The following is a 25,846-nucleotide window of genomic DNA, read 5'->3' as shown; positions in this document are numbered from 1 at the left end:
GGCCTGGCAGCCCCATCCTTCGAATCATATTTCCTCGCGGCACAACTCCAATGGCTGTCCCACTGGACAGCAGAGAGGCACGTGGGAGAAACAATAACCGAGGATGGCAGAATACCCCTCCCCGCTATCAGACGAATGCTACTGCCAGGCACTAAACCGGCGCGCACACCCGCTACAGGTTTCGGTAGCCCGCAGGTGTATGATGCGAGTGCACCGTATGTCGAAGGGACGACCATTTTACTCTCCGCTGATCCCCTTGGTGGGATTCCCCCGAAGAAGCGAATACTACACCGCGGGAGCCCTTCGGATATGGACCGACCACGACGTAACAGAGATGGAGGCGCTGTTTCATGAAGGACAACTGAAGACCTATGCCCAGATGGTCGAGTGGTATGACCTCCCTCAAGGACAGTTTTTGCGGCACAGGCAACTCTTAGACAGCGGTCGCCAACACTGGAACCTTCGGGATGGGGAGCCCCGGACACATCCAGTGTTACACACGATACTGCGAATGGGGGCGGGTAGACACCTAATCACGTGGCATTACAAAGCGATCCGGGAATTGACGGATGTCGCCCTGGACAGGCTCCAACGGACGTGGGAGGACGACGTGGGTCGGGCATTCCACGATACGGAATGGCGCCAAGCTCTGGAATATCCCAAAAAGGTATCCAGAAACGCGCGATTCAAAAACATACAGTTCAATATCCTGCACCGAGCGTATCTCACACCGGATAAGCTACACCGGTTTTACCCCGATACGCAATTCATGTGTCCCCGCTGCCCGGCACCAGAAGCGGACTTTAAGCACATGTTTTGGGCCTGTCCCTCCATACAGCTATATTGGGACAGGGTACACCATACACTCCGAACAACAGTCAATCTCCCAAACATTTCCACATGGGAAGCATGCGCCCTGGGGATCTTCCGGAAAAAGAAATCTGCAAAATTACAATGGAGATTTGCATCATTCGCCATTCTCTTAGCAAAGAGGAATATAGCCATGCATTGGAGGGCCCCTACTGGGCCTTCGGAGGCAGCTTGGGCGGGGGCACAACTCAAGTGGGGGGCAGCGAGGAAGAGGCTCCAAGAGAGGAAGAGGTAAAGGGCACACGTAAACATCCAATATCTATGGAATGGGCACAGCTCTTGATCCACTTTAAACATTTAAACAGGAGCGGGCAGCAGGGGAAACACCGGAAGAAACAAACCCCCCCTCCCCCCTCCCCGCACCCCCTCCCTATCCCCCGCCACGCAGGACTCAACAATAGCGGTACAATAGGCAAGTAAGGGGACCGACTGGGAGAGATGGGCGGGGCCCCCCGGGCCTATCGCCCGCCCCTAGGACGGTTCAATTCCCCCCATGATTGCCCCAGGACACATCTGTTGGACATGTAGCCAGTCAGCACACCACCGGCCACGACAGATCTGCCTTGCCCGCCATGTATGTCCTATCCCCCCCCCGTTTTTTTTTTTTTCTTCCCACAGTTCACAGTTAAATCCTCATCGGCAGTTCCGAAGCCGACATACTCACCAAACGGAATAGATGATAAGACACATTATAGGGGAAGCTGTACACAGATAGAAGAGAGGAGAACATGCTAACCCTCGCTACCATGTGACACAATGGTTCAGGCGCAACAGAGCACATTACAGTCCACTGGAGCAAAACAGTAGTAGATATATGATCTAAGCTATGTCAAGGTGTTCCGAAGACTAGACAATCAGTGCAATCGCCATTTGTAAATAGGAACAATATTTTAAAATGACACAAAAGGTGGTTCATCTGTGAAATATTTGATGTATGACATGGAACATTGTAATGCAAAACCCTAATAAAAAAATTTAAACAAAATAAAGTATGGATCCTTTAGTGCGAGTTGCAGATTGGCATAGCGGTTTGAGTTTGTTGATTTCAAGAAGTGTAGTGAGGAGGGAGATGGTGGGGTCATTGGTATCATTCCAATGGAGGTTAAGATCCCCAAGAAAGATTTTTTGAGTTGGATAATGCCGATTGCGCCTATAGATTCGATAAGTCCTCAATGAAGGGCTGTGGTGGTCCCGGGGGGGGGCAATAAATGTTGTGTAAACGAATTGGGAGGGAGATTTGAATCAACAGTTCTGCTTCCAGGTATTCGCAGTAGTAGTAGCCTGGGTTAGTGACAAGGGAAATCTGAAGTTCCTTTTTGAAGATAATGGCTAGCCCTCCCCCAACTCGGTTAGGTCTGTCTTTTCTAAGAATAGAGTATCCCGGGGGGGAGAGTATGTAACGTATGCTCGTTGAGTGGTCATTTAGCCAGGTTTCAGTGAGGAATGCAATATCAATGGATTCACTCAGGATAGTTTCCGAGATTTCCATGGCATGTAGGACCGCCGAGCGACAGTGAACGAGCATGCACTTCAGTGGTGTGGGGTTGGGTATGGAAGGTGGGCAAGAGTGGATCAGCGTAAGTTGGGGTGGAGGTCTGGGGGAAGCAGGGGAGGAGGGGGTTCTATTTGTTCCTGTGATAACAGGGATGGGGGCATAGGGGAGTGGAGGGTTGGTGGTTGGCAGATTAGGAAGGTAGGAGTTACATAGGTCAGCGAGGTCAGACGGGGAGAGTGGTTCGAGGTGCGGAGAGGTCTATGCTTACGGCATCGGAAAGGGAGCGATCTCCAAAGGTTGTGTTTGTTATTGGGGATGTTTGAGGGAGGGAGGATGGTGTTTTATGGTGAGGGAGGGTTCTGGTGCTGTGGAAGAAGAAATATTTTCTGAGTCGGGCTCATTCCATAGTTAAATTAGATAGGTCACATTCAATGTTTTGTAGGATCTGGGCAATTGAGGAGAGGGAAGGTATCGGGAGTGCGTGGTCTGTGTTATTTGCAGAGAGTGGACTAATGTGTGAGGGGGGAGATGTGGTAGATGGTGTAGGGTGAGGGTTGACGGGGCTGGGAGGAGTGAGGGGTTCGGTAGTACAAGTAGGTAGGTCGATGTTGTGTAGGCTCGGGGTATTCCGGGTACAGGGAAGGAATGAAGGGGCGTAGGAGGTGGGAGGAGAATGGTCTGGGGGATAGGAAGTGGTTGTGATTAGTTGCGGATGGAGGCCTGCTGTGTGAGGGGGGAGATAGGGTAGTAGGTATGGAGTGATGGGTGGCGGAGCGGTTAAGTGTGAGTGGAGGGGTTAGGTTATACATGGGGCATAAATCTTCAGGTGATGTGGTCGGAGAGGATAAAAGGGCATGAAGCGAGTGAGAAACAAATATACTGTGATGGGGATATGTGATTATTGGGGGTTGGGGTGAGGGGGTGTGAGGGGGATGGGTGTTTGTTGGGGGTTGGGTAGGTAGAGCCTGAGGGGGGCGGGGGGCAGAGAGGATGGGGAGGAGCAGAGGGTGTACGGGATTGGTAGGAGTAGGGGGGTGAGGAGTTGTGATAGGTGATTGAGGGGAAGAGACGGTGGAGTACGTGAGTGGTTGGGTCAGGGGGAGGGAGGTTTGGGGGACAGGGGGAGGGCGGGTCAAGGGAGGGGAATGATAAGTAGGTGACAGGAGATTGGGGCTACCGTTATTCAAGGAGGGGTCTGAGGAGTAAGGGTTAAGGGGGTTAGGGGGAGAGAGGGAGATAAGTGGGGGATGAGAAGTAGGTAATTGGGGAAAGTCGTTATCAATAGGGGGTCCAGGGAGGGAGATGGTGAGGTCAATTTTTGGAGGTTGAGAGTGGAGGTAGAGTGGGGGGGAGAGGTTTGAGGGGTTCTATTCGTTTGGGGGGGGAGGAGTGTTATGCGCAGAGTGGTTACAGAGGAGAGACATAGTGCTAAAGTGGTGTTCAAAGATAGAAAGGTGGGATGGCGAGGCTTGTATAAGGATGTTACCTGTTTTGAAGATGGAGAGATCGATACCACCATGAAAGGCTGGGGAGGGAGCGGTGGATATTTTAAATCCATATGGTATTTTGGTTGATTTAGAAATAGGGAGGTGTTGAAGGAAGATGCTCTTCCATTTGGAAGGGAGTTTGGAGTACAAGATGTAGTTGGTAATAATGGGGGAGGTGAGGCTGAGGTAGTTAACAATGAGAGTTTCAGGGATGCGGATGAGGAGTTTGTGTTTGAAATTTTTCCTTGCGTGTTTGGAGAGATTTGGGGGGTAGAGAATGGTCCAGGAGCTGGGGCCGTGTTTAGAGAGGGTATGGTCCTGAGGGTGAAGGTCAGTGCTGTGACGGAGCATGTTGGGTGGACGTGTGAGGGAGACAGAGTGAAGAGAGGGAAGTTAAAGGAGATGGGGTAGCGGAGGAGAGGAGGATGGGAGCCAAGGGGGGATGGGGGCGCTGGGAGAGTGTGGGGTCGAAAAATAGGGGGCAAGATAAGGAGACATACCACACGATCTTTAATAAACTAGCAAAAACATATATTTCCAAACGAGTTATGTCGGAATAAAACTACTGTCGAGTAGATCAGCAGAGTTTTAAACACATTTTCTGGACCATTCTTTTACTTTACCTATATTTACCTCTTTTGAGGGTGATGTGGGGGTCAGGGAGATGGAAGTCGCAGTAATATCTTAAAAAGATTGTTGTACTGGAACTGTAAAGGGGGAGGAAGAGAAACTCCAGAGCCAAGAGAGGAACCATGATTCTAGAAATGTCAGTCCGTTCAAATGTACCAGAGCCAGACTGGAAAGCAAACAGAGAACAGACGCAGAGCAACCAGCAAAGATCCACGTTACTAAAAATAGGCCGCAAGCTCATGGGGGCATGGTGCTGTTTAAGTATCAAATTCTAACCTTTTATTGGGCACAGCTCAAGCTGCACAACCGAGAACAAATCCGATGCACATCCATACATCTGACATTCTTTAATTAACACCAACAACAAATGTGTGCAGAAAATCCCCACTATCTAGCAGAATTAAGATTAAATTGGGATCTTAATGATCGACGTTCTAATGTCTTGTATGGAACCGTTATCTGACACGGTTTTGAAAAATTGCATGCAACAGACGCTTCAAATTGGAGTCACAATGTTAAACTCTCCCTGAAAACACTGAGCCGTCAATTTACTTTAGCTGGAATAATTTACCAGAAAACAAACTGGCCTTATTTCTTTTCAGTTTTTAAAAATCTCTCCATACTCGACCACAGTGCACTCCTCTCTCGATTGCCAACGTTACCTGCTTTTCGGTACCTGGATCCAAATGCAAGCCCCTCAGCAATGCAGCGCAGCGCACCGGTGCTTGATTCGGTACGAACACTTCAATCCATTACGGGGATACAAAAATAGAAATAAGCAGATAATTTTAAAGAGGATTCATCTGCTACAGCAAAAGCACAATCTCTGCGGACTACAGCCAATCCGCCTCTCTGAACACACGACATCACTTCACTCCGCTCCACTCGGATGCAAATCAAATGGGGGAAGTCATGGTGGGGCTTCATGGCAGGCATTTCACAAGTCAGGGATGAAAGAGTGACATTAGGGCGCAAAATTAGACTACTGAACTCGTTATCCCGAGTCACTTGACAGCAGAGCGTTACCGGGCGCTGCTCTCCTCCAGTGCTTTAAATGGACATGGATGTGCAGGTACTCGGAATTTAGAGCACCCGTTTGCTAGGGTGACCAGATTCTCAAAACAAAAAACGGGGACAGGTCATAGACATAGAAGTAGGACTACGATTTGCAGTAACCACCGACATAAAAGTAGGACTATTTGACAGCTGTGATAAACATAGAAAAGGGACTACGACAGCTCCCTCCAAGACCGAGATGAAGCATTACAGATGACAAATCAGAGGTCTTTTATCGGCAGTAAGCATTAATTCCATTTAAACAGACTTTGCCTCAACATTTGCTTTAGTCCAAGTTTGTTTTCTTATTAGATAAGTATATATATTGGGATTGTTAACTTAACAATAAAGAAAATTGCACAATCGAAGAGGAGTTTGTGCTCTTGTTTTTGCCACGAGGAAGTGAACGAGTGCATCGCTAGCGAGTTTGATAGATATATATATACACACATATACACACACACACATTCTGTCATCGTCAAAATCAGATACTGCTGTTTGTAGAATACTCCTTCCCATAAAGCACTCCCCCTACGTTCAGCGCAGTTGACTGAAATATAAATAATGTTTGCTTTATTTACGTGGAAACATTTACGCACATTAGCATAGTAAATAGTTTAGAACATATAAGACAGGGCTGGCTTTAGTGCTGGTGGCGCCCTGTGCGACAATGTTTGTTGGCGCCCCCCCCAATGACCACCTCCACCACGGATTCTCTCACTAGCACCCTTTAACAGTGACCAAGTCACCATAACCACACTCTATCAGATGCATTATATATAGCGCCACTCATACCAGTGTAGGGTGTCCAAGCACTTTGCATCACACACACATTACACAGAGACAATCAATCATACGTGTGTAAATCAGTGTATAGGAAATGTTACATAAGCCAAAGGACTGAAAGTGTAGGAGTCACATGTCATCCATACTGGTAGGCAGTATAGTTTAAGAGTGCTTGGTGTGGAGAAGCACAAACGCAGAGTCGAAAAAGAAACAGCATAGTTGGGAGTTTTCTTTAATATTAAGAATCGATTTCTAGCCAGATTAACCCTTTTTGAAACATTAATCAATGTTCTAATAATGTATACCTTGCAGTGTGTATGCAGTTCTAGGATGAAAGTTAATAGCTCACTATTCTATATTAGGACTTTAAGTTATAAATTGCAAGTAGCAAAAAAATGTCTCTTGTGAAAGCAGTAACCCTGCTGATCTGTTTACATCATACACACTCTGTAATCTACTTGGTACACGTTCTTTGCAGCAGGCATATTAACCCTCTGCACTAACTTCAGCCAAGTCAAAACCTCAACTATACAAAATGCTGATCTGTCTCCAGGAAGATAATTAATCACACTCTTGACATTTATGTGAGGCCTGGTAATTGCTGGGGGAAAGAAACGCTACACGGCGCCCCCAGGAAGCCAGCACTGGTGCGGATAAAACTCTCAGGGTTAAAATTACACGCTTGCAGGCTGGGAGGGCAAGGATTCCTGGATGATGCAGCTCTGATGCAAGGCAGTGTCCCGACGGTGCTGGTAGGGCTGGGGAGGCGTCACGAAGCTGCTGCTGGATTCTGCTGTAGTTTGAGACTGTCCGACCCTCGCTCGCTTTAAGGCAGAGCAGGGTCACGGTGGATTGCTGCAGGCTGTAAAATCAGGGTCATGCCGGTCACAGGTGGTTCTAACCAGCTGCATGATGACGTAGGTGGCGCTGTGTAGACAAAGAGAAGGGAAATCCCGAGAGAACATGTCTCTCTTCAAAGGATTTCCCTTCCTGCTACAGCGCTCACCTCAGTGACGTCACCAAGCTGTGAAAACAGAGCATGCGCGCAACCGGAACAGTGAAAAACCGGGACATTTCTTTGTTCAACCCGGACACTGTTCTAAAACGGGGACATTTGACTCCATTGGAGTACAGTGTCGGGACACGGGGACATTTCACAAAAAACGGGGACCGTCCGGGCAAAACCGGGACGTCTGGTCACCCTACCGTTTGCGTCTGAGAAGCGCCGGTGCTCTCCCATTAAATGTATCGCAGGAGTGCTGAGAAGTGCAAGTACTCCCCTTTTCAAATGAAGTAAGTGCAGGTAACTTATTAGTGGGCTGCACTTGTTCAAAAGTGCTGCTCCCCTGCACCCTTAGCTGGCAGAAAGTGCTCACATGTATTTTCATGTCAAGAGTCGTTTATTTTGGGAGCTACTTTACATATGCGCAGCATTCATGCCTGCACTGGGACACCTGACTGGGTCGGAATGTGCCATTCATTCCCTAAAAAGTGCCCAGAAGAATACGACTAGGCAGCTGGCAGGAAAGCTCGCCTGTGCGGTCAGCCTGCGTTTCTGGCAAAGACGTGAAACCGCAACAGGGTGTCTTTTGAAATCCTAAAAACAGTCCGCCTCCAGTAACGGAGGTTCCCCAACTACAATGGCGGCAGCCCTGGCTGCGGTCATGTTTTCCATATATCCGAATACAGGCTCTAGCAAGCGCTCACGATCCTCGTAGGTTCACCGCTTGGGTGCTATTAGGTCGGAAACATAGTGGTTTCATTATTCCTTTAGGATTCCTTCTAGAGGGCTTTCAAATAAAAAATAAAAAGCAAAAGTCGTCTCAACATTGCAGATTAACTGTAACCCGGAAGCCACCAGATAGTACACTTAAGTACCTCCCGTGCCATCATAACATATTGAACTGTAGTGCGGACGGTGATACGAAGTATAAGCAGAGAGGACCATGTGAATGCCGATGTAGTGTAGGTTGAAACTACGCAATCTCCAAGCGCATACATCATTCAGAGGATTGCGTATCCCACACGTACACTTGCACCTACACATACCCAAAATGGTCACACACCCGTGGCCCCTGCTGGAATGGACTGGCTTCAATGGCGCACCCCTCTATACACACAAACACCCAGCTACACTTGCAAACCAATGTATTAACGCTTCCCTTTATGCATGGAAACCATCATTAAGAGGCGGAGTGAAGCCCTTGCTAGATGGCTCTATGGCACAACGCAGTTTGCTTTGGAAGTTGTAGTGTGCATTGGCTGCACGTGGGAGCAGACAGGACTCGCGAGTACAGATCAACTTATCACAACGTATTAATTTAAAACTTTCAGGTACCCGTGTGCAGAATTCTCATTGCAAGAAACATCCCGTTGAAAATGCATCCCAGGAGAACCCCTGTGTATCTGCTAAGTTGAAAGGTGGAAGTAGTGGATTGCCATGTTCTACACTACATTCACGGCTTAGTATCACCCCCATATGAAGGCCACAATAGACCATCTCCTCTCTAAAGCCTGCAAGGAGGAATTACACCAAGACTATCAGGATGAAGGCTGGGCGTTTTCTACTAGAATGTAATGTAAATCTCCTATATTTCAAAGTGCCTCACTACTGCCACTGGACTCTTAGACAGCGCCAGGCACACCAACGACCTCACTCCTACTGCTGGTGTTGTAATGTCCCTGGCTGAGACTTACCTCATTCCCTCTGGCGTTTCCCAGGACGAGCCCAGTACTGATATGCAGCTAACTTAACCTTACAATTACATGCATAGGAACACCTAGGTCTTCAAGACACATGTGACTAGTTACACTCAACCCATCACGAACACGGACGATTAGAAAAATCTGTGGCAGCAGCAAAACTATGTATCCTGCGCTACAGATAATCACAGATGGTGCCCATGTTACCCAAAAAGCTCTCCACACTTTCGCTGATCGCCACAAGCGAGACAAGAGCACAGTCTCCAAGATCACTTGGACTAACTCAACCGCATGTGCGACTACTTTGCTAACTAAGATCAATTCACCTAACACTAGTGACAATCCTCTCCAGACCTTCTTGGCTCGTCAACACAATATCCACGCAGCTGTTGAAAACAATATTGAATAATCTGTGAATAGAGAGAACACTCTCTACTTCATCCCAGCACAAGAGACATGGTATCTTTCATGCCCTAGGAGAACAAACCATTCACCCTGCTCCCCCGCCCTCGACTAATACATGACAGAGGCTTTGGTCTTACATTGTGAACTGCTCATGCCCCCTTGTGTCTCAGAAAACTGGAAAATCTAGCAAATGGAGACACCTCTGGAAACAGGGCTAAGACTGACAACCAGGAGAACGGGCACATTGGCATACCTCTAAACTACACTCCCTACACCTCTTTCGGACTGCTTAAGCTGCAGCAACCGAGTGTTATATTCACACACCTGTTAATTGCAGGATGCCTGTAGAATTTCCTTCAGCATGCTTATAGGTACACCTGATGTCTGGAATAAAATAGGTCTGACTTCGTTGGCCAGTACTTGATCAACGTTTTCCACGTTTCTTACGAAAATGGTGTTGAATACTGTCCTGTATAATAACTGAAATCGAACAAATAACTGAAGCAAATGTAGAGCTGGCACAGAATCAAGGAAAGACAACAGGCTACTACACTTATGCCATATACTGCTATTGCAAGCTTCCCACACACAGCCACACCTATCCCTGCTGCAGAGAGTGACAGCTTAACTATTTGTAAGCAAACCCCTCCGACAGATGGTTTCATTAGGAAAGTCCATCCATAACAATGCAACCCTATCCTAGCGAAATAATATCAAAAGGCCTGAAACGTAGGAATGGAAAATGGTGCAGACGAACCAACACAGAGAATTGTATGTTCCATATTGATAGTGAAAGAAACGAGCATTTGCAATGCAATACGTCTTCCATTTGCAAGAGTTTAAGCTATTGGTTAGTAAAGGACAATGCATTTTTTTAAACGTTTTCAAAACAGATCAATAAAAAGCATTTTCATTTACAATGCCAATAGCTTAAACTCTCGCAAATGTGAGACCTTTTGCATTGCTTTCTGTTTCTGTCCGGGCTGCTGGTCTCCAGATGGCGAGCAGCACAGAGCCTGGATTCCGGCTGAAGATTCTCACACAGCAGTCATGATTGTAGCTGAGGGAGAAGGCAGCTGCAGCCTAAGAGAGGGAGCAAACAGGGAGGAGACAGTCAGCTGCAGTGAGCCACGCTGATGAAAAGAAAAGCACGCCTCATTGAAGTCTTTTTTTTTTTTTAAATATTGAAAGCTTTTCGTAAGCTGCGCAGCAGGCCGCCTGTGGCACGCTGCTTACTAAAAGCTTACAATATTGAAAAAATAGACTTTGGCGAGCCACGCCTTTCTTTAATTCGTCATGGCTCACCGAAATCTATTTTTTCAATATTGTAAGATTCTGGTAAGCAGCGCAGCACGCTGCCTGTGGCAGGCAAAGCGGGCACCGTTGCAGGAAAGCATGTTGTGCCTGATGTAGGAGAAAGTAAATAAAGAAAATAGTACTTACGGACTGTAAATGAAACATACCTTTAATTATACGAGTAAAAGGGCAATCTTTATGTGAGGTTACAAATGTAGAAAAGGCAGTACTAAGGAGTGACTATCAAGCCTACTAATGAATCAGAAGCCAACATTTACAAAGGACAATGACACATGCCAATGAAAAATATGGGCGGAGAGTGGGAGGAGCTTCAAGTCCATACCTGAATCCAGCATGTCTCGAAGAGACAGCGCAAGCACTGTCTAGGCGAGACCTAAAAAAAAGTCCAATAACATAAGAGAAGACAGACTTCACTTATCCAAAGGCCCCAAACTAGGTTTCAGGTTAACTGTACAACAGAGGAAAACGCACCCATTTCTTCCCTTCTTCTCAGAATTATAAGCGGAGACACACACAGACACGCACGGACACACACACGGACACACACACACGGACACACACACGGACGGACACCCCCACCACACAGGCCATAAATTCATTAACCTTTTCTTGCTACTCCAATATGCGGGCTTTATTCAATGGGCTGGATCTCATTACTTAGCAATAATCAACATAACACATTTGTTATTGCGTAGCACACTTGTAAGTGTGACAAATGGCAATGTATTAATTTCCACAATTATAGAACACAAACTTTCTACAGACATTACATAAAAACGTATTAACGAAAACATCCAATAGGCATCTGTGTAGCACTCTACAATCTATCCGTATTAAACCTACGAATGAGCTTATTTTTATGAGGAGAATGCAACAATGAATGAACATTTGATTCCCCCGCCACACAATTTTTTTTCTAGTAGTCTGTTTCTAAAATACAGAGTGTGAGAACACTACATTTTCAGCCCATTTTCAGGGTGGATAAGTGAGTACTACACAAATGTCTGTTAGCTGTCTCTACTTTATTAAATCTCAGAGTTAAAGTATTTGTTGTATGTAATATTGTCTGTAGAAAGTGTTGGTATTCTTAAATGGTGGAAACCAATACAGTCCCATTTACCCCACATTTCTGCTACCCAATAACAAACGTCTTATAACGTTGATCACTGAGTAAAGTCATCCAGCACATTCAATAAAGTATGTGTGCTGGAGTAGCAAAAATAAAGCGAATGAAATTATGGCCAGCATTACAGTACATTTCTGAACTGGGTCTCTCCCTGATGGGCCTTAGGGTCTACCCTAATATTGTTCTTTCTCCGACAAGCAACCTGATCCACTGCCCCTTTGCGCAAATGACAGTTGTTGGTGTCATGGAGTGTGAGGAGGGTGCATTTTAGACAGTGAAGAATCAGCACTGAACAAATGAATGCCGCAGTCAATAGGCAGAGCCACTGGAACTTGCGATTTTCGGCTGCAGCTTTTTCTGCACGAGGATGGCAATACACATTTACCAGATGATTAGTCATTTGCTGCGCAGTCTGCCGATTTTAACAAAAAAAAATTCTGGCTCAAACAGATGAAAAGTCACTAAAAAGGGGTGATGTGTTGCCGTGCAGTGGAAGGCCATTCGCAAAGGTTGACTGGTAACTTTATTGTTGCTTATTCCTGTATTTGGGTGTCAAACTGGTACTAATGGAGGCAAAACCTTTGCCCAGGTAGGATTAACATGTGTAAAAATGTCAAAATAATGAATGAGGTACTATATCACAAAATGTGCCGAATTATACACACAATTTAGCTAGCCATGCTGCTTTATTTGGTCCTCCCTTGACCATTCCATTGATCCCATCTACAAGACACTATCCAGACACGACAGAGGCAATGAATTTTCTACCTCTCTTTACTGACAATAATTATGGACAGTTGAAAGTGTTGAAAATACTGGAATATTAAACTTCCATTTAGGAGTTTGGTTCCCAACTGGTAATCTGCCCAAGATCACCAAACTGCTTCAAACAGCTCGCTGAAAACTATATTGCACCCATGTGCATGTGCAATCAAATGACTGCCAAACATTCATCTTAACCCATTATTTGCATTGTATTTCAGGAGACCCACCGGTATAGGGCATCCTGAGCAACCCAGAGCCATTGACTTTCGTTTGCTAAAACATATTGACATTCTTGCAGCAGGCTACAATATTTCGCACAAGTCTGACTCATGAAGCATCTGAATTCTGTGATTACTTCAGAAATGAATGGTAACCATCAACACAGTTAATATCAATGTGGTACCTTGGCCACCAGTCGCACATTAAAAATCTAAGTGATTTCAAATACCGATACAGGAGCAGCTTTACTTTATCAATGACCATTCGCGCACTCAAATTACCTCCAAAGTGAACAGATTACTCTTTCGAAGACACTACAGCCTGAAAATGAAACCTCTGGACTGAGATATTACCCCATAGGTTATTACTGAGCTTTGGAAAGGTTAACTTGTGAAATCCTACCATTGCTTTCCAATATTGGCGCTACGTACTATGTGCTAATAGCAGCACTGGCAATAAAGATCTTAGATAATGTAGCACATGGTGAATGTCCTGATAATTGTTATCCGCAGCAGCTGAAGGGCAATACAAAGTTAATGTCTTGGATGAACAAAACAAGACCGCAGGCCCAACATTTCCATCCAAAAGCGTTTGTAGGATGAAAGACAGGAGTTCCGTTCAGTTCCGTACCTATCACATGAACAATGTGGAACATGCAGGTAACTGTATTTGAAAAGTTTTATATAGCGCTGGCTAGACCGGCAGGTATCAGAGCGCTTTACATGAGAATCAGCGAGTTACAGGTTACATAGTTACATCAATTAAATCAAAGAACCATGGAGGGAGAGGAGGGAAGGAAGGAAGCACAACAGGAAAACGAAGAAAACAATGTCAGCTGACCGGCTGGGTAGGTGACTGCCGAGGGGGTGAAACCTGGGCTAGACTTCACTATAGTTGCATATGAAAGCTCCACCGGGCATCAGCCAAGGTTGCTCGTGCACCGAGATATCAGGGCGCTTTACATGGGGATCAGGGAGTTACAGGTTAACCTAGTTACATCAATTAAATCAGAGTCACGGGGGGAGGGAAGGAGAACACAAGGGGGAAACGAGGAAAACAATGTCAGATGTCCGGCTGTGTAGGTGACGGTCGAGGGGGTGAAACCAGGGCCAGACTCCTCCATAGCTGCTTATGACAGCTCCACCGGGCATCGGCCACGGTTGCTCGTGCACCGAGGCAAATACCAACAGTTTTGGTATCCGCCCAGGGGGCATCCTCAAAGGACTATCGAAAGTTCCATCAGGAATGGGCCATGTAGATTCCAGCTCTGTGGAATGTACCATGATCAAGGTTTCCGACAGGGGGCATCATCATGGACAAATTGGCAGCACCCATCCCGGAGTTACTGCTAAGAATTGCTGTTGGGATAATATGCACTCGATAGCAGTGCTAAATGCCATATTGAGGTCAGGCATGGGTAGTTGGCCAGGATTTTTCTCACGTTAGTTCTCCTTGCCGCTTCTCCTAAAGGGTCCCAGGGGGGGCCGCGCGTATTCCGGACGCTTCATCAGGCACTTCACTGGGCGCATCGTGTGGGGATTCCCTTGCTGGGCATTTCGAGCCCCATCTTGGGGTCAGGCGGCATAGAGAGGGGTAACCTCGCCACACTCCGTGCAACCCCTCTTCTCGCTATGACACCCCACTGGTTTTGGGGAATGTAGGAGATTGCACCCCTAGTGTCACGCAACAGTTGCACTCACCCCCTCCGTCGCGCTCAGGTTCCACGCTGATGGTTGCGGACTTCACTGGCACGCTTGTGTCTGGTCCCGATAGCGGTCATACATCCATTTGAGCCGGCGCTTCTTTCCGATCTCCAGCTAGTCACGATTGTTCACTACCCTGTCACCGGTAGCTTGCAGCCGGTCTTCTCCACCGGGGCACACTAGGTCCCACTCTATGACACTGTCTGCAGGTCAGCCCGTATGCGTGTCTCCCACAACCGCGCACTCCCACCGGTGCTCCCTGTGCTCACCATGCACTGGACGTTGATAACTGCGCCATTCATGAATACGCCGGTGCTCCGCGCGGCCGCCGGAGACTCGGATTCTTCCCTGCCGCTTTATTTTACGTTGCTCCGGGCAGCAACCAGGTCAGTCTTCAAAAGATCTGAACATCAGTAAGACAGAGCAACTTTTCACCCAGAAGTTGATAAAATGCATACCACTGAACTGAGCAACAGTAACCTATCGGTTTACATTCTATGTAACCACAATGATAGTGACAGAAAGTACTTTGCATATAAAAAACAAGTTAATCAATATTTTTCAGTTCTGCCTCACTACACGTGCATAATTGAAAGTACCAAGCACAATCATCATGGGCCATCTGCCCATCCCCCCCCCCCCCCCCCCCCCAACTGCAATCAAGAGTATGTCTGGATTACCATGCCCTTCAATGGTGCAGAAATGCTTCTGTGTGTAAACATCACTGGATCACACCGCTCCCAGCTGGCAAGTCTGAGATCAGATACACAAACTAAAGAATGAGGCCAAAGCATGACCACTGCAACAAACTGACAAAAGGAAATAGGGTACCTGCCTATACTCCACAACCGGTTTCACTCCCTTTCAAAAGTAAGAGCTCACAAACCACCCCTTCCCAATCCTACCCATTAGATAGATGCAGTCTGCATTTAATATGCACTCCAGCAAAGTAAGCCATAATGGGAAGTCTGCCATCCCCCACAAAAACCTAAGTGACAATGCACATTTTGATAGCTAATTGCCAAAGAACTGTACAACACTTATAGGAAAGATGCATTAATCATTCCCCTCTAAAGGCTTCGGAAAAACTTTGAATTAAGGTGACCAGTTTCCCGATATAATGTCGGCCTGCGAGTACACCTTTCCACATGAGGAAACTGCACCTGCAGAGATAAAGGATTACATCAGCGGCAGTAATCTGGGGTGTCTGCCTTGAAGGATAAGTAATATGCCAGAGGACTGAGACCTGTTGCTGCAACCTGGAATGAGAAGGACAAACTGCTAGTTAGACGAGAACCCGCTTCATGTCAAGTAAGATGCTCCAGGCTCAGGTGTTCCACTTGCTGCCATGAGGACCTTTGAGTTGCAAAGAATCAAGAATACTGCTGGAACTCAGATTGACCCAAGATATCCGACCAAGCGAGCAGAACTCTCCTCAGCACCTTTCCAAGCTCCCCATAGAGACGGACAATACTGGACGTTATCGGTCCAGGAGTGATGACAACTCCAGTGACTTTAGCCTGTGGACTTGGACTGTATTCACACAAAGCTTGCAGGTCATCACTTACGTACTAATGTTGCAATTCTCTGTAACACCTCTGTGTGTGCTGCTTGCCAGCATCTCTAACTGCACCAAGTAACCGAGAGTCAAAGGATTTCCGCATCTGCTCCTGGTCCAAGCCACCTGTACGTTTGGAAATATCCCTGCTGCGTCCTCTCAAAGATCACTTTTTATTACACCAGATCAGAGTGCCAGAGATAGGTGGTCTTGGCTGAATCCAATTTACTTTGGCATGTACACATGGTCAAGACTGCTGTGCAAATGCACCCTCGAAAAATTGTTCATTACGTTTAGGTCCATCCCTGCTGCAGCCCACTACAGAGAGCACAGAGTACGGTTACAAAACACTCATAGTCTAAACATGGTATACTGAAACAAAATATCAGTGCTATAGAAACCGCATGCTTGCCAAGCAATTAAACCCAATATAAAGAACATTTTATTTCTTTATAAAACAGGGGAGCCTGCAATCCCTCCGAAAAGCTGGTTTTCAATTCCTGTATTGGTGTCGACATCTCAAAATGATCTAGCTGCTCAACTGTAAATGACGTCTTATTGCCTGCTGTCAGAGCTAGCGACCAAGTTGAAAAGGGGGTTATGGAGCAAAATTACAGCCGCATTTTAACCAAGGAAAAAGAAAACTGGCTTTTCCCGCTTTCAATCCGTTTTTCTAAAATGAACAGTAACCAGTAGAAACTTTATATCTAGGGCACAATGTTAATTTTTTCAATGCGATCGGTCATTATAGTACATTTCTCTGCATGTTTCTACACATTCTCAGCTACGGCATTAAAAAAAAACTGACAGATTAAAGTGACTCCAAAATCTTTGGGGGAACAAATTACTAAATGATTTTTGGTGTATTTTACTTCGTGCTACAGATTTTGCATGTTTTCAACCATACTAGCTTTTCATATGAAACAGCAAGGCACCAAGAATCTAAGCACTTTGTGGGAATGTGTGACCACTTTTTATAAGGAATAGAACACCCCCGCCCCGCCATACGTTAAAAGGATATTACAAGTCACCTTAGAGTTCAATGACTTTGCCTCCCACCTTGGTCACATGGTCATTTAATTCCTTGCCGTCTTGCAATATCCTTTTAGCGTACAGCGGAAGTATTTTTCCCATAATTAAAAAAGTATATAACATTGCCTAGGCAAAACATTGTATTGTATGTGAATGGTAGCTGAATGAAACAATCGATTGTTTGACATTGCTACCCTGTGAAGGCTGCACTCTAAAGAGGATGCACGGGGGCATTCAATGAGCTTATAGTAGGGACAAAGTCAATACTTGCACAAGCACTGCTTCACTACCCAAGAGGCTCATATGCATAGGATAAGGAGTTTGATGACACGGACCATGCATCACTGCGCAGCATGCCTACAGTTTGATTCATGCTGTGTGGGACATAAATAGTTTTGACAATGTTGGTTTCATTTGCTGCGAATACAAGGTAGTGGGCTCACAGACCGCTCCAATCTTATTAAAGTGTTGAGTCTCTGTTGAGATCATTTGTGGAGAATAGATGCTTTGACTTTCGAAGAGTGGTTCCTACTTGCCGTCATCCTGGAGTGCACTCAGTGCATCAGATACAACGGCAGCTTTCTTCTTAGGCCTAACGTAGGATGCCAGATAGCTGGTCTCAGAGGCGCAGAAATAAATCTGAACTGTATTACTTGACTAACAGAAGGCTCAAACCACGCAAATCGAGTTTACTATGATGGAGTTGTGGGTGAGAATGTGAGAAAATGCCAGATTTATTTTTATAGAAATGATTCTTTAAAGCTTTAGTAACACTTGGAGTGCGGATGCCAACACATCTTCTAGCTTACCACTGCCTCAACTGTGTTTCATAATTTATGTGCAAGTTCTGAAACTTTCCTGGCCTTGAGTATCAGATATTTGAACTTGGTTATTTCGGAGCGTGAAGTGCTGAGATGAATACTGCCTAGGGCCTGGAGTGATGGCTGCTCTCTACTAGCAGAAACCGTATCAGCCTTCTGCATTACTAGCGCTTTCAGAATTTAAACAAACCACTATTGTCATTATTCTCACAATATCATTCATGCACAAGTCTCCGTTCTTTTCAGTTAAGTATACTAGATTGTACCAAAGCTGCAATCAAGCTTCACCTCGGCAACAGAAGACATTAAGGATCGGAAGATCAAAACTATCCAGAGCTGTAGCTTGTAATTTGTGAGGTCCAACTGCAATTGGTCCCGACAGTTAAGAGTGATGCAATGCCAAACTAGTGGCAGTTTCACAAAATTTAAATCTCAGGTAACTCAACAGTCGACCAATTTGTTGAAGAACAATAGCCACAGTAGGCCATGCAGACTAACTTTGCTTTGTACGATCAATTGTCGTACATAGCAAGAGCAACTAATTTCTGCATCATACGTTTCACAATGAAGTGGATTTACATCCATGATTAAGTTTCAAAAGATTAGAATGTGTAGGCATTTCTGTCTAGGCACAGATTTGAACAACAACAAGAGTAAATAATTGGACAGGTTTCCTGCTTAGTTTACTTAGCAAGCAGACTGCTCAGAAGAAAACCTAGAGGATTCCACCAAGAAGCACATGACGGCAGCCCACTTCCCAATGTGAACAATCTAGCTGCGGTCTGCGTATTGTGTTTGTGAAGAGTTCTCAAAATAGTTATATGACAAGTAACCATCAGAAAGGCATTTTGGCTTGACACTTGCTTAGCCTTTTCCTTGCATCAATCTAATATTGCAGCAATTAATAAGAAAATGGGAAGAATCGTTACTGTAATTCCAAAATATTTTATCTGTATTTTAATATAGATAAGTCTATTTGCCATTTTTATTTTTCAGATATACGCTTAAAAGGTCAGAGCGAAAACCCCAGAATAAAGTATGTTTTTGGACTGTACCTCCTAAAGAGAGAGGCAGACTAAGACTCGGGCCCAATCTACTTTTATGAAAGCAGCTGAGCGATTCCAGTCGCCAACAAGCATTGGCAAACCCTATGTGAGATTTATTGGCTTTGCTAATGTTTTATAGCTATGTTGCCAATGGCTGAAAGTAATGTAAAACAAGCATTGTCATAGCCAATAGGTCTCGCCTTTGGGACCTTATAAGTGTTTAGCCATGCAACACTTGATGTTGTTGCACCAAAGATTGTGCTGGATAACTAAACACTTATAAGGTCCCAAAGGCGAGACCTATTGGTTATGCCAATGCTTGTTCCTCTTCTACTCCGTTCCCACTCTATCCCTTTCTCCTCTGTTTACCTCATCTGCTACTCCATTCCCACTCTATCCCTTTCTCCTCTGCTGGCAGTGGCTATTGAACCTGGTCCCTCCTCTGCCTAGCTCCGAACAGCCGCAGAGCTCCCAGTACAATAAGATGGCAGTCAGGAGAGTGGTCTGAGGAGGTCGAAGGCGAGTAGGCATCACATGCCTCTGGCGCCAGAGATCTGCACCTGTAGTCCATTAGCTTGTGCAGAGGGGGGGCTCTCTTAGGTGACAAGACATTAATGGCATGCCCTTTGTACAGAGCTCTCAAGTGGCCCTTAACTGGGATGCAACCTCATGTAACTTACCAGCGTTCATACATGTGGGCCTATACACTTCAATGGGAAGCTTGAGTTCGAAAGCAGCTCATGAAACAGGATGCTTCACACAAGAAGCTGCAAATGTGTAACGATTTACCTGGTAAGCATCTCAAACATGTCTTTTTTTCGATTCTCTGCCCTTGGGCAGCATCAGCCGCCACGCGTCCAAAACGACCAGAATAGGCAAACCAGCAGAGTGCGATGTTACTCGATAGTCTTTTTTAAATCATTACAAGTTTATTGAAACAGAACTGATATAAAACAAAGATACCACCACAGCTGCTTATCTAGTATTACACGCACTTGTGAAATGAGAAGGAATTAAATGCAAAACAGCCAATGCTGGAAAAATAACAGATGAGGTTCACGGACTAATATGGACATGCAGAGAGCAAAAACTGAAACTGATATATAGGATTACAATGAGCCAGCGAGATCTGCTATTTCTTCTGTAATAAACTGGATTCATTTGATAATATGTGTCTGTGTGTGGAGTCATGGGGGTGCGTGTGTGTGTATGCGAAGTACATGAGAGGGAGTTTCAACTTTGCAGCATATTATCAGTCTAAATTGAGGCAACTTAAGGGGTTGCACATTCCCTTTTTGTGGCAGATTATTAAGGGTGTAAAACATTAGCGTCTTGTTTTATGGCTCGAACCTTACATCAGTGTTTACAGGTAGAGAGAAGAGGTCCTTAACACGGACGGTAGGTCCGCGGATCGCCCACTCGCATCCTTAATGAAGGAAGAAAACATGAATTACACCTTAATGATAACAAGAGAGAGTATAAAAGGGAGTGGTGAGCGCGCGGCCGTGGCAAAAGTGATCGCGATCAAGCGCGCGGCGAGCGATGCGCTTAATGAGCATGAGGAATGCCATATGGAGTCTCTGCTCAAGCACGTGCCCGCGCACATGCACTGCAAGCTGTAGCCGGCGGTAGCATTTTTTAAAGCCCTTAAAGTCTCGCCAGACCATCGCAAGCACTGGGTCAGGCGAGACCTAAAAAAACAAAACAAAGTATGACATAGCCAGCGTGGTCTGTGTTGAGTTTAAAAAATATATATTTTCAGTTATGCTGTACTGAAGCTAGCACGGCTGTATAATATGGACAAAAACATTGACAAAGCCAACAGGTCTCGTATAGGCAAGAACTATTGCCTTTGCCAATGCTTGGTATGGAATGCCATATGGTAAGTTATAAGTACTTCTATAGTGTTTACAACGGCTGAAGTGCTAATGTTATAGAATGGAGAATGTCATTGCCAATGTGTAAGTGTCCAGATTCAGAAGCAATTTTAGGACCATACAAAAACAGTTAAAATGTAGCATATAAATGCTCTGAATGCAACTTAAGTTGTAAGTAAAGAAAAGTACGATAGCCTAAAGCATCACAGTAATAAAAGCTGTAACTTAGGTTCTACTTTGGGTGCAATGGTTACAAAAGAACAAAAAAGCACTCCTGACTGGTTTCCTAGAGCTTTCGGCCCCTGTGCCACTGTACCATTCAACTCATGGCCCTAGTGCCTGCAAGGTAACTATTTGTGAATGCTTGTTTAGTAGTAAAATACACTGCACCTGCTGCACCAATGAAACCACGACCCTAGTGCCAGCAAGGACAAATGAGGAAATCATTTATATCCAGTAATATATGTTTTCCGAAAAAGGCACAGTTGTAGACAGAATATATAATTGTGTAGCTAAACAAACAAATGTTTTCATGAAAATGTGCCTTTAAACTTATCCAACTCTCCAAAACAAGTTGCCACTGATGTCCTAAATAAAACATATGCTTCACACATCAAAGCGAAAGCCAAGCATTGTTAAATTGTGTTACAATGTGGCTGGCTCTTTCCTGTGAAAAGATCTTATGTGCGCGACAGTGAATGGGCCATAAACAGTGTAAATTGCTCAAGATCACCATAAGTTAGGCTGACGCCGAGACTGTAATGCGGTTTTGTACTCTGTTCATAAGAATGCAGTTTCACAAATTAAATGGATTCAAGGAGGAATTTGGCAAAAAGCATGCAATTGTTTTGAGATGGCTATGTCTAAAATAATAAGAAAATAAAATTAAAAAGAAGAGCACATGCAGGTTGCATGGGGAAAGTACACTGCGTTCCTCTTTCCTATAAACCCTCTCACTTTGAAGTAAGCCGAAAGCAAAATAAACACCAGGCTCCCACAAAAACACAGCTAGACATTTGACCTCGATCTTTGAATGCCCAGCAAATGTTACAAGATAAGAATTAAAGGCCCGTTTATTACAGAAATCGAGTTCGTGGAAGAATACTATAAACACTGCTTTAGCAAGTGAGGATCAAACTGAAGCTGCACAGCCTAAGTGAAATAACGCCAGGAAATGGAAAGGCAGAAAATGTGAGTTACAAACCACAAAGCCAATAGTAAGCAAGAGGCGGAACGTATTCCTAGTTCAACCTTCTGAAAACCCCCAAATGTTTTTCGCAAGCCAATGAGACTGCAAAGCTGTCCTGTTCCTTTTGACCCACTTGTTTGTTGCTGTTAATACTTTGAAAGACCACAAAAAGCACAGAGTCTGAATATATGGCTTCTTACGATACAAACCAAATATGACAAACCGATTTTTTTTTTTTTTTTAAACAGGCTAGATTACAATCTACTGTAGAGAAGAAAAAATACTAAAAAAAATAACAAAAACGAAAGCATTGCTAAACAAATCTTTAATTTAGTCACAAGAAACGGTGTCCAAAAATTCAGTTTGTGCATCGTAAAAAATGAAGGTATTACACCTCTGATAATAGTATGAAAATAAAAACGTAATGTTTCTCTAGGGTTCATTCTCAATTACGGAGGAAAACTGTATATGTTTCTGCCTTAAGTGGACAGCACTGGATCAGCATCCCTGAGGCAACGTCTGACGTTAAGCTGCCCCCTAACTAAGAAGCCTTTGGGCAGGACACTTTGGTGTTTTAATGTCTCAGTTTCTCACTTCGCCAATTTCAGTTTGCCAACTCCATTGAAAAATTTATTTTGCAAGTAACAAAATAGTTACTTCACTGCAGCCCCTACATAATCCTTTTTGCGTGGTCACCAGCTTCAGATTCTGTTTTCCCCCTATGGCAACTCTGGCTTTCGTTGCAGCTTGCCATTTTTTTGTCTATTTTCTTTACAGTTCTGTGCTGTTTAGCCTCATTTTAAGGAAGGTGGAAGAGTCAAAAGTGAATCCAGGAAACTCATTAAGCTGCAAAATTACTACTGCCTTAAGTAGAATGTGTCCATACCTTCTTAGAAGGAGTGTTTCTATATACAGTCGCCCTTCTTCCTCATGGTCTTTTGCAGAAAACCCTAATCAAGCTGACCTTGAAGGGTTCCCTCTTAATAGAAGAGCTCCTCCTCTTCGGGCTCAGGTGTCGGAGGCTCGATATTCATCAGCTTCACGTCATACTCCTTTTCTGTCTGAGGCTTTTAAAGGCCGTGCTATCCCTTGAGGGAATCGATAAACTCCCTCTTCCTCCTCATGACGACCTCCACTTTCTGTTTCTGTTTTTTCCAATATCAAAAAGCGCTGGTCGATGTTGAGCACTCCTTCAGCAGCCGGCCTCATTCTCCCAGGCGCATTGTCCATAACGCACTGCATCTCTTTTCAGAGTTAAGGCTGGTTGAGGGTTTAGTACCAATGATTTACCTTTCAACTTCGACCTGTGAGATTTATTTTGTTTGTTCTTACCCTTATTCACCGCTGTCTTTGGTGTCGGGCAAGCTTTTATTTTTTGGAGAATAAGGAACTCCATTTTAAGCTTCGCTTTCCTCCAGTATTGGATGTAATGAACATATACTTCGAGATGAGTAGCAGTTTCAGTATAAGCAGCATACTTTCAGTATGTGCCGGCCTAGAACAGACCATGAATGTGCGCTGAAAGAAACTTCACACAATCTAAGAAATTAAAATGTCAAGGTGGCCTTCTTGACCTACCGATGCATCACAGGATCCGTGTAGCGTACCAATTTCAATTAGCTGCAAGGCAACAACTGTTAGAGGATTCAAATCATCGAGACTACCCCTGCTCACTACCCCACTTTTAAACTTGCTACCAAAGCAAGGAAGAATTTACAGTACAAGATGCAAACGTATGGAATGTCCACTTCACACAGAAATCAGTTGTCAATGCTATTCAGAATGCATGCAAACACTCCTATGCTCTAGAACACCAACTAAATACATAGACATATTCATGACCACAAAGAGGTTCCTCTTTGTGCAGTTTCACTAAGTATATCATCATGTGTAATTGACGAGACCAGTTCTTGCGCCCCTTGGCTAACTTTCGACCAGCTTTCATTACGTACGTTTTACCTATGTTAATTAAAAGACCCAAATTCTCCATAAAATTTACAAATGTATCTAAAAGGTCCTGATGAGCGTTGGGGGTGCGGGCCATAAGCACTGCGTCATCCGCATACAATAATACTGGTACTGGCCTATTACGATTTGAGGCAGGTCAATACAGGAGTCCACAAGGGTACTGCCCAAGCCATTGATCTACAAATTAAATAAAAACGGCGCGAGTACGCACTACTGGCGGACCCCCGTCTTAATGTCAACTGGGCTCGTGCATTCGCCATTCACACCATATCGAATCTTGGCATAACTCATTGAGTACAAGTATCTAAGAAAATAGACGATGGCACAGTCACCACCCATTGAGGCCATAATAGACCAGAGTTTATCATGGGCGACACAGTCGAATGCGGAGGACAAGTCCACAAACGCAAGGAACAGATTGCCCCCCTATTCATGACCACAAGGAGGTTCCTCTTTGTGCAGTTTCACAAAGTAGATCATCATGTGTAAAACTGCCCAAATTTGATATTTCTGGACCGGGGGTCGGGGGTGGGGGGGGGAGGGTTGGTGAGCTACGTGAACTCCTCCTTTCCCTCCAAACACAGGTTCGGATGACCTTTGCCCATGTTTGAATCCTACACAATGAAACAATCCTAGTTATATATAAATATAAAGAGCAACATTTAGGAAGGTTTTGATAGTAACTGTCTGTGAAAAAGGTACAAGTTGCCTGACTACATGATATAATTTTGGCTATTACACGGTTTAGTCAGTGAGTGCATAATTTAGGATTCATTTATTTAAAATTTTTATAACATCCAACTGCATCCCATGGCATTTGTGCGCTTTTCAAATTTAAACATTACAAAGAGTATGTAAACAAAACAGTAGCAATGTCAATGCTGAGGTTAGGGGTTGGGCTGAGATCCGTATGTTAGGTTGAAGGAGAAAGTATGGCAGTGAAAGGTTAGTCAATAAGAGCAAGAAAACAAGGGGGGGGGACAAGTCGATTCACCAGTGGGTATATATGTGCAGTTCTAGATCTCAATCTGGGTGTAATTTTCAATAAGAAAGATCACTCTGCAGATCAAAATAGTTAAGCCCAACCTAGGAATCAGATAGGGTGAGGGAATCTTTTTTCACACTATGTGGAGGGATTTTGGATTAACCTATAAGGAGTCAATCAATCAATTCAACTTTATTCGATTCAGACAGAGAATCATAAAAGCTTACAATTCAATACAAATTTAAAAATTGGAAAGAGTTAATCAAATCATTAGAAACCGGTGGAATAAAAACATTAACAATTTTAAGGTGCAGTAGTTAAAAACTTCTCTCTAGTGATGACAGACCTCAAAAATCTTGCCACTACCACACATGTAAACAAATCCGGACGCAATTGTAGAAATAAGTAGGCTGGTCTGCACAATTTCATTAAAGGCTTAATAAAAATATTACTTAAATCTGTATACAATTTGCAAAAAAAAACAGTACATGGATAGTTGATTGTTTCGAGATCTGGTCGCAAGGACTGCATGGTAATTGACGAGACCAGTTCTTGATATTGGGGAAACTTGTCAAAACGATGAAAAATATCTAATCTAAAACGTGTCAAGACAAATCTATGTTGAGCGTTTAAAACACCAATTAAATACGGCTGCATCGTGTAACGCATCAGTACCATTTGATTAGGTTGTACGGTGGACTTCACGAGTTCCAATGTTAATCTCTTTTCCTCTAAATTGTTCAAGCATACTCTCTTTAATGATACTCTTGACATGTGCAACAAAGATTCAGGATTTTCGTAATATTCA

The 25,846-nt window shown here is 44.5% G+C and overlaps 1 protein-coding gene across 17 annotated transcripts in view; it reads right to left on the bottom strand.

Moving 5' to 3' along the window:
- The window catches only part of FRYL (FRY like transcription coactivator), a 2,516,714-nt gene that overhangs the window by 2,315,473 nt on the left and 175,395 nt on the right, over positions 1-25,846 (bottom strand). Inside the window, exon 1 of one of the 17 annotated variants that reach the window (XM_085642130.1) lies at positions 5,145-5,266. The exons of the other annotated variants lie outside the window; for them this stretch is intronic. The gene's annotated coding sequence lies outside the window, so the exon portion shown is untranslated. Of the gene's footprint in view, positions 1-5,144; positions 5,267-25,846 lie in introns of those variants that run through there. 17 annotated transcript variants of the gene reach the window in all.

Source organism: Triturus cristatus, chromosome 2_2 (assembly GCF_964204655.1).
Source record: "Triturus cristatus chromosome 2_2, aTriCri1.1, whole genome shotgun sequence".
NCBI lineage: Eukaryota > Metazoa > Chordata > Amphibia > Caudata > Salamandridae > Triturus > Triturus cristatus.
Note: the sequence above shows the minus strand (reverse complement) of the source record. Positions and strands in the feature narration are given on the sequence as shown.